The sequence below is a fragment of the Heterodontus francisci genome, unplaced genomic scaffold, assembly GCF_036365525.1.
Source record: "Heterodontus francisci isolate sHetFra1 unplaced genomic scaffold, sHetFra1.hap1 HAP1_SCAFFOLD_490, whole genome shotgun sequence".
NCBI lineage: Eukaryota > Metazoa > Chordata > Chondrichthyes > Heterodontiformes > Heterodontidae > Heterodontus > Heterodontus francisci.
Genome location: NW_027142139.1, coordinates 905481 through 919802, shown reverse-complemented (window position 1 = coordinate 919802; position 14322 = coordinate 905481).

Sequence of the window (14322 nt, the reverse complement as noted above, 5' to 3'; positions counted from 1 at the left end):
TAGCATCCACTGTGTTAAAAAGTTCTTCCTCATATCCCCCTGCATCCCTTACCCCAAACCTTCCATCTGTGTCCCCTAGTCCGTGTTTCATCAGTTAATGGGAACGGTTTTTCCATGTCTATCTTATCTAAGCCTATCATAATCTCGGACACCTCTATCAAATCTCTCTGAATCTCCTTTACTCCAGGGAGAAGAACTACATCTTCTCCAAACTAACCTTGTAACTAAACTCCTCCATCTCTGGAATAACTCTGGTAAATCAACCCTGCACCCTCTCAAGGGCCTTCACATCCTTCCGAAAGTGTGGTGACCAGAACTGAACACAGTTCTCTAGTTGGGGCCTAACCAAAGCTTTAGAAAGGTTCTGCATAGCATCCCTTATTTTGTATCTTTGCCTCTAATGATGAAGCCCAAGATCTGATATGTTTTGATAAACACTCTCTTAATATGTCCAAACACCTTCAAAGATCAATGCATATGGAGCCCCAGGTCCCTCTGTTCCTGCACAATCTTTAGAACTGTGTCACTAATTCTATATTGCATTCCTATTCCATCTGACAAAATACATCACCTCACACTCTTTTGTATTAAATTCCACCTGCCTGTTCTCTGTCCATTCTGCTAGCCTATCTATATCCTGTTGCAGACAGTTTGTGTCGTCCTCACTGTTACCACACCTGCAAGATTGGTATCCTCGGAAAATTTTGAAATTCTACTCTGTATTCCAAGATCCATGTCATTTATAAATAGCAAAAATACTCAATAAATCAGTGGTCCTAGCACTGACCTTTGGGGAACATCATTGTCTGCCATCCTTCAGTCTGAAAAACAACCATTTAACGCATTCCTCTTTTTGCTGTGCTTTGGTCAAATTCTGATCCAATTGAATGCTATTCCATGAGCTTCAATTTTGTTAACCAAGCTTTTGTGTGGTTCTTCATCAAACAATTTCATAAAATTCATATAGACAACATCCACCACATTCCCTTCATCAACCTTCTCAGATCACCGAAATAAATTCAATTTGTTCAGTCAAGCATGATCTGCCTTTTAGAAATCCGTGCTGACAATCCTCAATTAACTCAAACCTGTCCAAATGTGTGTTGCCCTTTTCCCCTGATTATTGTTTCTAAAACCATTCCCACCACTGATGTTAAGCTAACTGACCAGTAGCTGCAAAGCCTGTGTGTTGTCCATTGATAATTCTGGGAGGTGAGGGTGACCATCTGCATCATCATTTTCTCCCTCAGCAGGGAGAAGCAGGATCAGGGATCCCGTGGCTTTGTCAGGATAGCGGGATTCCTGATGGTGTAGGTGACTCCGCGGTGCCCGCATGTCTACGGGGAGAGGTACAGGAACTGAAAGAACTCTCACTCCATTAATGTACAGTTGGTGTGTGAGCATGTCCAGTACATCATGTTAGTGAATGTCCACTATCCTGGCAGCAGCAACCATACCTTCATTTTGAAATTGTCAGCCAGTCCAAACACTTCGGGTCTTCATGGAGAACCAGAATGTGGCTCCTCGGAGGCAAAGGGAACCCCCTCTAGACACAGCTCATGTTTCTACTCCCCCAAACCACCTCCCACTGCTAACCAACCTCACGCAGTTAACATATGTATAATGTGAGCAATGGAGTCACCAGGAACATGGTGGAACAGACCATCGGTGTGATTAAGCAATGCTTCCGATGTCTGAACCGCTCGGATGGAGCCATCCAGTGCACACTGGAGCAGGTGTCCAAGTTCATGGTGTTCTGCTGCACCCTTCATATCATCACCATCATGAGGACACAGTCATTGGCACAAGGAATCCGGAGAACACCTCAGGAGGAGGAGGAGGAGGAGGCAGGGAGGATATTTCCTGGATGCCTTCGACCCGGACAGGCTGTCGGAGAGACACTGCTAAGATTACGGTTCCTGCAGGACAACTTCCCTTTCCAACCATGAATTCCCCATTCTCCACCATTACACCCATCTGAGACGCCCCATCATGTGTCCTCTTGGTCATTATCCTGTAATAAAAACATCAGAGAATTATTACAGCACAGAAGGAACCATTCAGCCTTTCGTGCCTGCACTGGCTTTCCGAATGGACAATTCACCGAATGCCGTTCCCTGCATTCTCCCTGTGACCCTGCACATTATTCCTTCTCATATAACAGTCTATTCAGCTTCAGTTGAACCTGCCTCCACCACACTCTCAGGCAGTGCATTCCAGAATCTAACCATTCACTGTGTGAAAAAAAGCTTTTCCTCATGTCTTCTTTGCACCTTTTACCCTTTACTTTAAATCTGTGCCCTCTTGTTCTCGATCCTTTCACGAGTGGCAACCGTTTCTCTCTATCTACTCTGTCCAGACACCTCATGAGTTTTGAAACCTCTAATAAATCACCTCTCATACTTCTCCAAGGAGAACAGTGGTAAATTCTCCAATCTATCTTCATAACTGAAATTCCTCATCCCGGGAATCATTCACGTGAATATTTTCTGCACTCTCTCCAATGCCCTCACGTATTTTCTCAAGTATGGTGCCCAGAACTGGATGCCATACTCCAGCTGAGGCCGAAGTAGTGTCTTATGCAAGTTCAATATAACATCCTTGCTCTTGTACTCTATGCCCCTATTAATAAAGCCTCGGATACTATATGATTTATTAAATGCTCACTCAACCTGTCCTGCCACCTTCAATGACTTATGCACATATACACCCAGGTCCCTCTGCTCCTTCACCCCCTTTAGAATTGTACCCTTTATTTTACATTGTCTCTCCATGTTCTTCCTACTAAAATGAATCACTTCACGTTTCTCTGCATTGAACTTCACCTGCCACCTGTCTGCCCATTCCAGCAACTTTTCTATGTCCTTTTGAAGTTCTTCACTGTCCTCCTCACAGTTCACAATGCTTCCAGTTTCGTATCATCTGTAACCTTTGAAATTGTGCCCTGTACACCAAGGTCTGGGTCAGTAATATATATCAGGAAAAGCAAGGATCCCAACACTGACCCTGGGGAACTCCACTACAAACCTTCCTCCAGCCTGAACAGCATCCATTAACCACTATTCTCTGTTTCCTCTCACTCAGCCAATTTTGTATCCATGTTGCTGCCATCCCTTTTGTTCCATGAGCGACAGGTTTGCTCACAGGTCTGTTGTGTGGCACTGTATCAAAAGGATTTTGCACGCAGTGAGTGGTTAAAGTCTGGACTGCACTGCCTGAATGTGGTGGAGGCAGGTTCAATTGCAACTGAATAGCCTGTTATATGAAAATCCATGTTCACCACCTCAACAGCATTGCGCTCATCAACTCTCTCTGTTACCACCTCAAAAAACTCCAGCAAGTTAGTTAAACATGATTTTCCCTTAAGAAATCTATGCTGGCTTGCTTAATCAACTCGTATTTGTCCATGTGATCATTGAGTTTATCCAAAATTACTTTTTTTCGACGTTTTCCCACCACTGATGTTAAACTGACTGGCCTGTAGTTGCTGGGTTAATCTTTACACCCTTTTTTGATCAAGGGTGTAACGTTTACAATTCTCCAGTCGTCTGGCATCACCCCGAGTCTAAGGATGACTGAAAAATTATGGCCAGTGCCTCTGCGATTTCAACCCTCACTTCCCTCAGTATCCTTGGATACATCTTATCTGGTCCTGTTGCCTTATCCGCTTTAACGCGACCTGGAGCCTCACACCAGGGTGAGGACGGAGCTGTCAGTGGCTGTTAAGGTCACAGTTTCATTGAAACTCTATGTATATGGATCTTCCCAGGCAGGAGCATGAGGCATATCCAACATAGAGTCACAGAGAGTGATAGGGTCATAGAGTCATTTACAACACAGAAGGTGGCTATTCTGCCCCTCTGTGCCAGCTCTCTGTGTAACAATCCAGTCAGCCCCATTTCCCCGCCCAATCCCCGCACGTTCATTTCCTTCAGGTGTCCATCCAGTTTCCTTTAGAAATTATTGATTGTCTCGGCTTCCACCACCCTCATGGGCAGTGAGTTCCAGCTCATTAACATCCACTGCGTAAAAAGGTTCTTCCTCATATTCCCCCTGCATCTGTTACCCCAAACCATCCATCTGTGCCCCCTAGTACATGTTTCATTAGTTAATGGGAACGGTTTTTCCATGTCTATCTTATCTCAGCCTATCATAATCTTGGACACCTCTGTCAAATCTTTCTCAATCTTCTTTACTCCAGGGAGAGCAAATCCAGCTTCTCCAAACTAACCTTGTAGCTAAACCCCCATCCCTAGAATCATTCCTGTCAAATCTTCTCTGCGACCTCTCAAGGAACTTCACATCCGTCATAAAGTGTGGTAACCAGAACTGGACATAGTTCTATAGTTGGGGCTTAACCAAAGCTTTATCAAGTTTCAGTATAACTTCCCTGCTTTTGTATCTTTGTCTCTAATGATGAAGCCCAAGATCTGATATGTTTTGCTAAACATTCTCCTAATATGTCCTGCTACCTTCAAAGATCAATGTTTATGGAGCCCCAGGTACCTCTGTTCCTGCACAATCTTTAGAACTGTGTCATTAAGTCTGTATTGTTTTCCTATTCCAACTGACAAAATATGTCACCTCACACTCCTCTGTATTAAATGCCACCTTCCACTTCTCTGTCCATTCTGCTAGCCGATCTATATCCTGTTGCAGGCAGTTTGTATCATCCTCACTGTTTCCCACTCCTCCAAGATTGGTATCATCTGAAAATTTTGAAATTCTTCTCTGTATTCCAAGATCCATGTCATTTATATGTAGCAACAAAATAAAAAGCTCAGTGTTCCTAGCACTGACCGTTGGGGAACATCACTGTCTACCATCCTCCAGTCTGATAAACAACCATTTAACACATTTCTCTTTTTGCTGTCCTCTGCACAATTTTTGATCCAATTGGATGGTATTCCATGAGCTTCAATTTTGTTAACAAAGCTTTTTTTTGGTTCTTCATCAAATAATTTCATAAAATCCAGGTAGACAACATCCACCACATTCCCTTCATCAACGTTCTCTGATCATAGAAATAAATTCAATTAGTTCATCAAGCATAATCTGCCTTTTAGAAATCCGTGCTGAAATCCTTAAATAACTCAAACCTCTCCAAGTGTGTGTTCTCCTTTTTCCCTGATCATTGTTTCCAAAACCTTACTCACCACTGATGTTAAACTAACTGACCAGTAGTTACTAGTCTTGTGTGTTGTCCATTGATAATTCTGGGAGGTGAGCGTGAGCATCGATGTCATCATTTCTCCCTCAGCAGGGAGAAGCAGGATGAGAGATCCCGTGGCTTTGTCAGGATAGCGGGATTCCTGATGGTGTAGGTTTCTCTGCGGGGTCACCATGTCAACGGGGAGAGGTACAGGAACTGAAAGAACTCTCACTCCATTCATGTACAGTTGGTGTGTGAGCATGCCCAGTACATCATGTTGGTGAATGTCCACTATCCTGGCAGCAGCAACGATACCTTCATGCTGAAGCAGTCAGCCGATCCCAACACTTCGGATCTCCATGGAGAACCAGAATGTGGCTCCTCGGAGACAAAGGAAACCCCCTCCAGACACAGCTCATGTTTCTACACACCCAAACCACCTCCCACCGCCAACCAAACACACACAATTAACATGTGTATAACGTGAGGAATGGAGTCGCCATGAACAATGTGGAACAGACCATCGGTGTGATGAAGCAATGATTCCGATGTCTGAACCGCTGTGGGGGTGGGGGGGGGGGAGCCTTCCAGTACACCTGGAGTAGGTGTCCAAGTTCATGGTGTTCTGCTGCAACCTTTATGTCATCATCATCATGAGGACACAGGCATTGGCACCAGGAATACGGAGGCCACCTCAGGAGGAGGAGGAGGAGGAGGAGCAGGATATTTCCTGGCTGCCTTCCACCAGGACAGGCAGTCGTAGAGTCCCTGCTGAGATTCAGTTTCCCATAGGACAACTTCCCTATCCCACCATGGATCCCCCATTCTCCACCATTACACCCATCTGAGATGCCCCATCACATTTTTATTACAGCACAGAAGGGACTATTCAGCCCGTCGTGTCTGCACCGGCTCTCCGAATGAGCAATTCACCTAATCCCATTCCCTGCCTTCTTCACGTAACCCTGCACATTCTTCCTTCTCATATACCAGTTTATTCAGCTTTAGCATGTTTACAGATGTGGTCACCCCACAGTTTAGGAGTATGCAGGGAGAGAGGGAATGACAGTGAAAAATTATCTGGCAGGTAGCGCAGGTGACCCCTAAGTACATCTCACTCTCCAACAGGTATTCAGTTCTGAATACTGAGGAAAGTGATGCTTCACCTGGGGAGTGCAGCCAGAGCCAAGTCCATGGCACCACGTTTGGCTCAGCTGCAGACTGGGGTACTAGGATGACTGGAAGAGCTATAGTGATCAATAATTAGGTGAGCAGGCAGGCGTTTCTGGGCCACAGACGTGAATCCAGGATGGTGTGCTGCCTCCCTGGTGCCAGGGTCAAGGATATCATTGAGCGACTACAGAGCATCCTGAAGGAGGAGGGGAACAGCCAGAGGTTGTGATCCACATGGGAACCAAAGACATAGGTAGAAAGAGGAATGTGGTCCTGCAGTCAGAATTTAAGGAGCTAGTGAAGAAATTGGCCAGCAGGACCTCAAAGTAGTAACTTCTGGATTGCTCCCAGTGCCACGCACAACTGAGTATAGAAATATAAAACTAAGACAGATGAATGCGTGGCTGGAAAGATGGTGCAGGAGGGAGGGCTTCAGATTCCTGGGACATCGTGATCGGCTCTGCTGGAGATGGGACCTGTACAGGCCTGACTGGTTGTACCTGATCGGAGCCAGAACTGGGTTAATTGCAATACGTTTTGCCAGTGCTGTCGGGGAGATTTTCAACAAGTTTTGCAGGGGGATGGGTACCTGAGGGTAGACTCAGTTGGGACAAAACCTGAAATGAAAATAGAAGGCAGAAAATTAATGGATGAGTCGAGAAGACAGAGGAAAAGAGGGTTAGAATTTTTTTAAAGAGCTTGGCAGTGGTCAAGGGTATCTATTTCAATGCAGGGAGTATAGCAAATAAAGCAGATGAGCTGAGGGCACAGATAGACACGTGGCAGTATGATATCATAGCTATTACAGAAACATGGCTTAAGGAGGGACAGGAATGGTAGCTCAACATTCCTGGTTACAGCGTTTTCAGACACAATCGGGAGGGGGGATAAGAAAGGAGGGGGAGTGGCAATTTTGGTCAAGGAATCTATTGCAGCTGTGAGGAAGGATGGTATGTTGGAAGGTTCATCAAGTGAGGCGATATGGATTGAGCTAAGGAACCAAAAAGGGGCAATCTCACTGCTGGGAGTGTGATGCCGACAGCCAAATGGACAGAGGGAGATAGAAGAGCAGATATGTATGGAATTCTCTGAGAAGTGCAAGAACAATAGGCCTGTAATAGTAGGGGATTTTAATTACCCCAATATTAACTGGGATAATTTTAGTGGGAAAAGAATTGAGGAAGCAGAATTCTTGAGATACATTCAGGAGAACGTTGTTGTCCAGGATGTAGCAAGTCCAACAAGAGAGGGTGCGGTTTTAGACATCGTTTTAGGAAATGAAGATGGGCAGGTGGAAGGAGAGACAGTGGGGAGCATTTTGGTGGGAGTGATAATAATTCAGTTAGTTTTAACTTAATAATGGAACAGGACAAGAGATATATCAGCAGTTAGAGTTTTCAATGGGGCAAGGACGATATTACTAAACGGAGGAGCGAAAGTGGACTGGAAACAGTTGTTTGAAGGTAATTTAGTCTCAGAGCAGTGGGAGGCATTCAAAGGGGAGATTCAAAAGGTTCATGATAAACATGTTGCCACAAAGAAAAAGGGTGAGGCGGCCAAATCTCGAGTCCCATGGATGTCAAGGAGCCGACAGGGTAGGATAATGCAGAAAAGGAAAGCTTATGTCCGACACTGAGAACTCAATACTGCAGAAAGCCAAGAGGAGTATGGAAAGTGGAGGCGTCAATTCAAAAAGGAAATTAGGAAAGGAAAGAGATGGCATGAAAGAATATTCGCAAGCAAAGTCAAGGTGAATCCAAAGATGTTTTCTCAATACGATAAGCGTAAGAGTATAACTAAGGGGAGTGTGGGGCCCATAAAAGACCAAGAAGGTAACATTTGCATAAGGGTGGAAGATATTGGCATGGTTCTTATTGAATACTTTGCCTCTGTCTTCAGAAAAGAGGGGGGATTTAGATATTGTCGTTAAGGAGGAAGAGTGTGAATTATGGGGTGTGTTAAACATAGGGAGAGAGGAAGTATTGATGGAATTAACATCCGTGAAAGTTGATAAATCACCAGAGCCGGATGAAATATATCCCAGGCTGTTCAAAGAAGCAAGAGAGTAAATAGCAGAGAGTCTGCCCACCATCATTTTCCAATCCTCACTAGATACAGTTGTGGTGCCCCAGTATTGGAGAATTGCTAACGTTTTACCTCTGTTTAAAAAGGGAGCGAAGGATAGTCTGAATAATTACAGGCCAGTCAGTCTAACCTCAGTAGTGGGCAAATTATTGGAATCTGTTCTGAGAGACGGGATAAACTGTCACTTAGAGAGGCTCAGGTTTATCAAGGATAGTCAGCATGGATTTGTTAAGGGAAACTCTTGTTTGACCAAATTGATCGAATTTTTTCAAGATGTTACAAGGAATATAGATGTGGGTAGTGCAGTCGATGTCGTCTACATGGATTTTAGCAAGGCTTCTGAAAAGGTCCCACATGACAGACTGGTTCAAAAAATAAAATCCCATGGCATCCAGAGAAATGCAGCAAGGCGGATACAAAATTGGCTCAGTGGCAGGAAACAAAGGATAATTATTGACAAGTATTTTTGCGACTGGAGGACTGTTTCCAGTGTCATTCCACAGGGCTCAGTAATGGGTCCCCTACTTTATGTGGTCTATATTAAAGATTTAGACGTAAATGTTGGGGGTATGATCAAGAATTTTGCAGACGACATAAAGATTGGTCATGTGGTAGACAGCGAGAAGGATAGCTGTGAGCTGCAGGAAGATATTGACGGTCTGGTCAGATGGACAGAAAAATGGGATTCGACCTGGATAAGTGTGAGGTGATGCAATTGGGGAGCTCAAACAAGCAAAGGAATACACGATGACTAGGACAATACTGAGAAGTGTAGAGCAAGTAAGTTTGGAATGAATGCCTTCAGATCCCTGAAGATAGCAGGACAGGTCAGTAAGGTGGTTAAGAAAGCATATGGAGTCCTTTCCTTTATTAGCCGAGATATAGAATACAAGAGCACGGAGGTTATGCTGGAGCTGCATAAATCATTGGTTAGGCCACAACTTGAATATTTTCTGCAGTTCTGGTCACCTCATTAAAGAAAGTATGTAATTGCACTGGAGAGGGTACAGAGGAGATTTACGAGGATGTTGCCAGGACTGGAAAAATGCAGCTATGAGGAAAGATTGGATAGGCTGGAGTTGTTCTCCTTGGAACAGAGAAGGCTGAGGGGGAGATCTTATTGAAACGAACAACAAATTGAGGGGCCTGGATAGATTGGCGGTGCAGGGTCTAGTCACGTTAGCAGAAAGGACAGTGACTAGGGGGCATAGATTTAAAGTGATTGGTAGAAATATTAGAGGGGAGATGAGGAAGAACTTGTTGACCCAGAAATACAAAATTGCCTCAGTGACAGGAAACGAAGGCTAATTGTTGACGGGTATTTTATTAACTGGAGGATTGTTTCCAGTGTTCTTCCACAGGGCTCGGTACTGGGTCCCCTGCTTTTAGTGAGCGTCTGGAACTCACTACCTGAAAGGATGGTTGAGGCAGAAACCCTGTACTCATTCAAAAGGAGTCTGAATGTACACCTCAAGTGTCACAATATGCAGGGCTATGGAACAAATGCTGGAAGGTGGGATTAGAATAGGTGGATAACTTTTAGGCCTACACAGACACGGTGGGCCAAGTGGTCTCTTTCTGTGCCTTAAACTTTCTACGATTCTATAATTCTATAACATGAAACACGTTATCCTCGTTAACACTCACAGTTATGTCAACACACTACCAAAATGATCAGAAATGATTTTCCATTAACCTATCCGTGCTGCTAGTCATTTATTAAGACATGATTTTGCAAGCAATATACATTGTTGTGCTGCATTGTGGCCTCCAGAATTTTCCAACTACCAACACCAGCAATGGAACAATTGGTTGTGGCTCAGTTGGGAGCACTCTCACCTTTGAATTGCAGGGTTTTGGGTTCAAGTCCTACTCCAGGACTTAAGTCCACAAATTAAGGTTGACACTCCAGTGCAAATCTAAGGGAGCATTGTTAGATGTATTTTGGGCGGCACAGTGGTTTGCACCGCAGCCTCACAACTCCAGGGACCCAGGTTCGATTCTGGGTACTGCCTGTGACCGCGTGCGTTTTCGCCGGGTGCTCCGGTTTCCTCCCACAGTTAAAGACATGCAGGTGATAGGTAAATTGGCCGTTGTAAATTGCCCTTAGTGTAGGTAGGTGGTAGGGAATATGGGATTACTGTAGGGTTAGTATAAATGGGTGGTTGTTGGTCGGCACTGAGTCGGTGGGCCGAAGGGCCTGTTTCAGTGCTGTATCTCTAAAAAAAAATTACACTGATAGTAACAGGGCTGATCCGACTACACCCTTTTTAAAACAGGGTGTAACATTTACAGCCCTCCAGTCCTCTGGCATCATTTTTTAAAAATTCATTCATGGTATGTGGGCATCGCTGGCCAGGACAACATTTATTGCCCATCACTAATTGCCCATGCGAAGGTGGTGGTGAGTTGCCTTCTTGAACCACGGCAGTCCGTGTGGGGTAGGTACACTCACAGTGCTGTTCGGAAGGAAGTTCCAGTATTTTGACCCAGCGACAGTGAAGGAACGGCAAGATAGTTTCAAATTAACATGGTGTGTGGCTTGGAGGGGAACTTGCAGGTGGTGGTGTTTCCATGCATCTGCTGCCCTTGGCCTTCTATGTGATAGTGGTTGTGTGTTTGGAAGGTGCTGCCTAAGGAGCCTTGCTGCGCTGCTGCAGTGCATCTTGCAGATGGTATACACTGCTACCACTTTGCGTTGGTGGTAAAGGGAGTGAAAGTTGTGGATGGGGTGCCAATCAAGTGCTGCTTTGTCCTAGATGGTACTGACCTTCTTGAGTGTTGTTGGAGCTGCACCCATCCAGATAAGCACAGAGTATTCCATCACACTCCTGACTTGTGCCTTGTAGATGGTGGACTGGCTTTGGGGAGTCAGGAGGTGAGTTAATCGCCTCAGGATTCCTCGCCTATGACCTGCTCTTTTTAGCCATGCTATTTATATGGCTACTCCAGTTCAGTTTCCGGTCAACAGTAGCCCCGAGGATGTTGATAGTGGGGGATTCAGCTATGGCAATGTCATTGAATGTCAAGGGAGATGATTAGATTCTCTCTTGTCGAAGATGGTCATCGCCTGGCACTGGTGCAGTGCGAATGATGCTTGCCAATTATCAGCCAAACCTTGATATTGATCAAGTCTTGCTGCATTTCCACATGAACTGCTTCAGTATTTGAGGAGTCACGAATGGTGCTGAAAATTGTGCAATCATCAGCGAACATCCCCACTTCTGACCTTATGATTGAAGGAAGGTCATTGATGAAGCAGCTGAAGGTGGTTCGGCCAAGGGCACTACCCTGAGGAACTCCTGTAGTGATGTCCTGGAGCTGAGCTGATTGACCTGCAACAACCACAGCCATCTTCATTTGCGCTAGTTATAACTCGAACCAGCTCCTTGATATCAGGGCAGTCACTCATACCTCACCTCTTGAGTTCAGCTCCTTTGTCCATGCTTGAGCCAAGGCTGTAATGAGGTCAGGAGCTGAGTGACCATGGTGGAACCCAAACTGAGCGTCACTGAGCAGGTTATTGCTGAGCAATGGGGAAGGTGGGACATGTACAAGAAGGATGGGTTGCATCTGAACTGGAGGGGCACCAATATCCTGGGCGGGAGGTTAGCAAGAGCTCTTCGGTAGGGTTTAAATTAGTTTGGCATGGGGATGGGAACCGGAGCGATGGATCAGTGGATGGGATAGCTGTTGTACAGGCAGATACCGTGTGCAGAGTGCCTGTGAGGAAGGTTAGACAATTGACACGACAAAGTTGCAGCCAGTAAGATGGGTTGAAGTGAGTCTATTTTAACGCAAGAAGTGTCAGAAATAAGGCAGATGAACTTGGAGCATAGATTAGTACTTGGAGCTACGATGTTGTGGCCATTACGGAGACCTGGATATCACAGGGGCAGGAATGAATGTTGGATGTTCCGGGGTTTAGATGTTTCAAAAGGAATAGGGAGGGAGGTAAAAGAGGTGGGGGAGTGGCATTGCTAATCGGAGATAGTATCACAGCAGCAGAAAGGGAGGTCGTCGAGGAGGGTTTGTCTACTGAGTCATTATGGGTGGAAGTCAGAATCAGGAAAGGAGCAGTCACTTTGTTGGGAGTTTTCTATAGACGCCCCAATAGCAACAGAGACACGGAGGAACAGAATGGGAGGCAGATTTTGGAAAGGTGCAGAAGTAACAGGATTGTGGTCATGGGTGACTTCAACTTCCCTAATATTGATTGGAACCTCCTTAGTGCAAATAGTTTGGATGGAGCCGTTTTTGTCAGGTGTGTCGAGGAAGGTTTCCTGACTCAATATGTAGAGAGGCCGACCAGAGGGGATCTATGTTGGATTTGGTGCTTGGCAACGAACCAGGCCAGTTGGTAGATCTCTCGGTGGGAGAGCATTTCGTTGATAGTGATCACAACTCCCTGACCTTCACTATAGTCATGGAGAGGGACAGGAGCAGACGGGATGGGAAAATATTTAATTGGGGGAGGGGGAACTACAATGCTATTAGGCAGGAACTGGGGAGCATAAACTGGGAACAGATGTTCTCAGGGAAATGCACGACAGAAATGTGGAGGTTGTTTAGGGAGCACTTGCTGCGACTGCTGGATAGGTTTGTCCCGATGAGGCAGGGAAGGGATGGTAGGGTGAAGGAACCTTGGATGGCAAGAGATGTGGAATAGCTAGTCAAGAGGAAGAAGGAAGCTGACTTAAGGTTGAGGAAGCAAGGATCAGACAGGGCTCTAGAAGGTTACAAGGTATCCAGGAAGGGACTGAAGGATGGACTTAGGAGAGCGAGAAGCGGACATGAGAAAATCTTGGCGGGTTGGATTAAGGAAAATCCCAAGGCGTTCTAGGGTGGCACAGTGGCGCAGTGGTTAGCACTGCAGCCTCACAGCTCCAGGGACCCGGGTTCGATTCTGGGCACTGCCTGTGTGAAGTTTGCAAGTTCTCCCTGTGTCTGCGTGGGTTTTCTCCGGGTGCTCCGGTTTCCTCCCACAAGCCAAAAGACTTGCAGGTTGGTAGGTAAATTGGCCTATATAAATTGTCACTAGTATAGGTAGGTGGTAGGGAAATATAGGGACAGATGGGGATGTTTGGTAGGAATGTGGGATTAGTGTAGGATTAGTATAAATGGGTGGTTGCTGGTCGGCACAGACTCGGTGGGCCGAAGGGCCTGTTTCAGTGCTGTATCTCTAATCTAATCTAATCTACACTTTTGTGAGGAACAAGAGGATGGCCAGAGTGAGGGTAGGGCCGATCAGGGATCGTGGTGGGAACTTGTGCCTGGAGTCGGAGGAGGTAAGAGAGGTCCTAAATGAATACTTTGCTTCAGTATTCACTAATGAGAGGAACCTTGTCGTTTGGGAGGACAGCGTGAAACAGGCTGATATGCTCGAACAGGTTGAGGTTAAGAGGGAGGATGTGCTGGAAATTATGAATGATATGAGGACAGAAAAGTGCCCGCGGCCAGATGGTATATACCCAAGGATATTACGGGAAGCGAGGGAAGAGATTGCTGCGCCTTCGGCGATGATCTTTGCATCCTCACTGTCCACTGGAGTCGTACCGGATGATTGGAGGGTGGCAAATGTTGTTTCCTTGATCAAGAAAGGAAATAGAGACACCCCTGGGAATTATAGACCAGTCAGTCTTACGTCGGTAGTGGGCAAATTATTGGAGAGGATTGTGAGAGACAGGATTTAAGATTTTTTGGAAAAGCATGGTTTGATTAGAGTCAGTCAGCATGGCTTTGTGAGGGGCAGGTCACTCCTCACAAGCCTTATTGAATTCTTTGAAGATGTGACAAAACACATTGATGAAGGAAGAGCAGTGGATGTGGTGTATACGGATTTTAGCTAGGCGTTTGATGAGGTTTCCCATGGTAGGCTCATTCAGAAAGTGAGGACAGCATGGGATACAGGG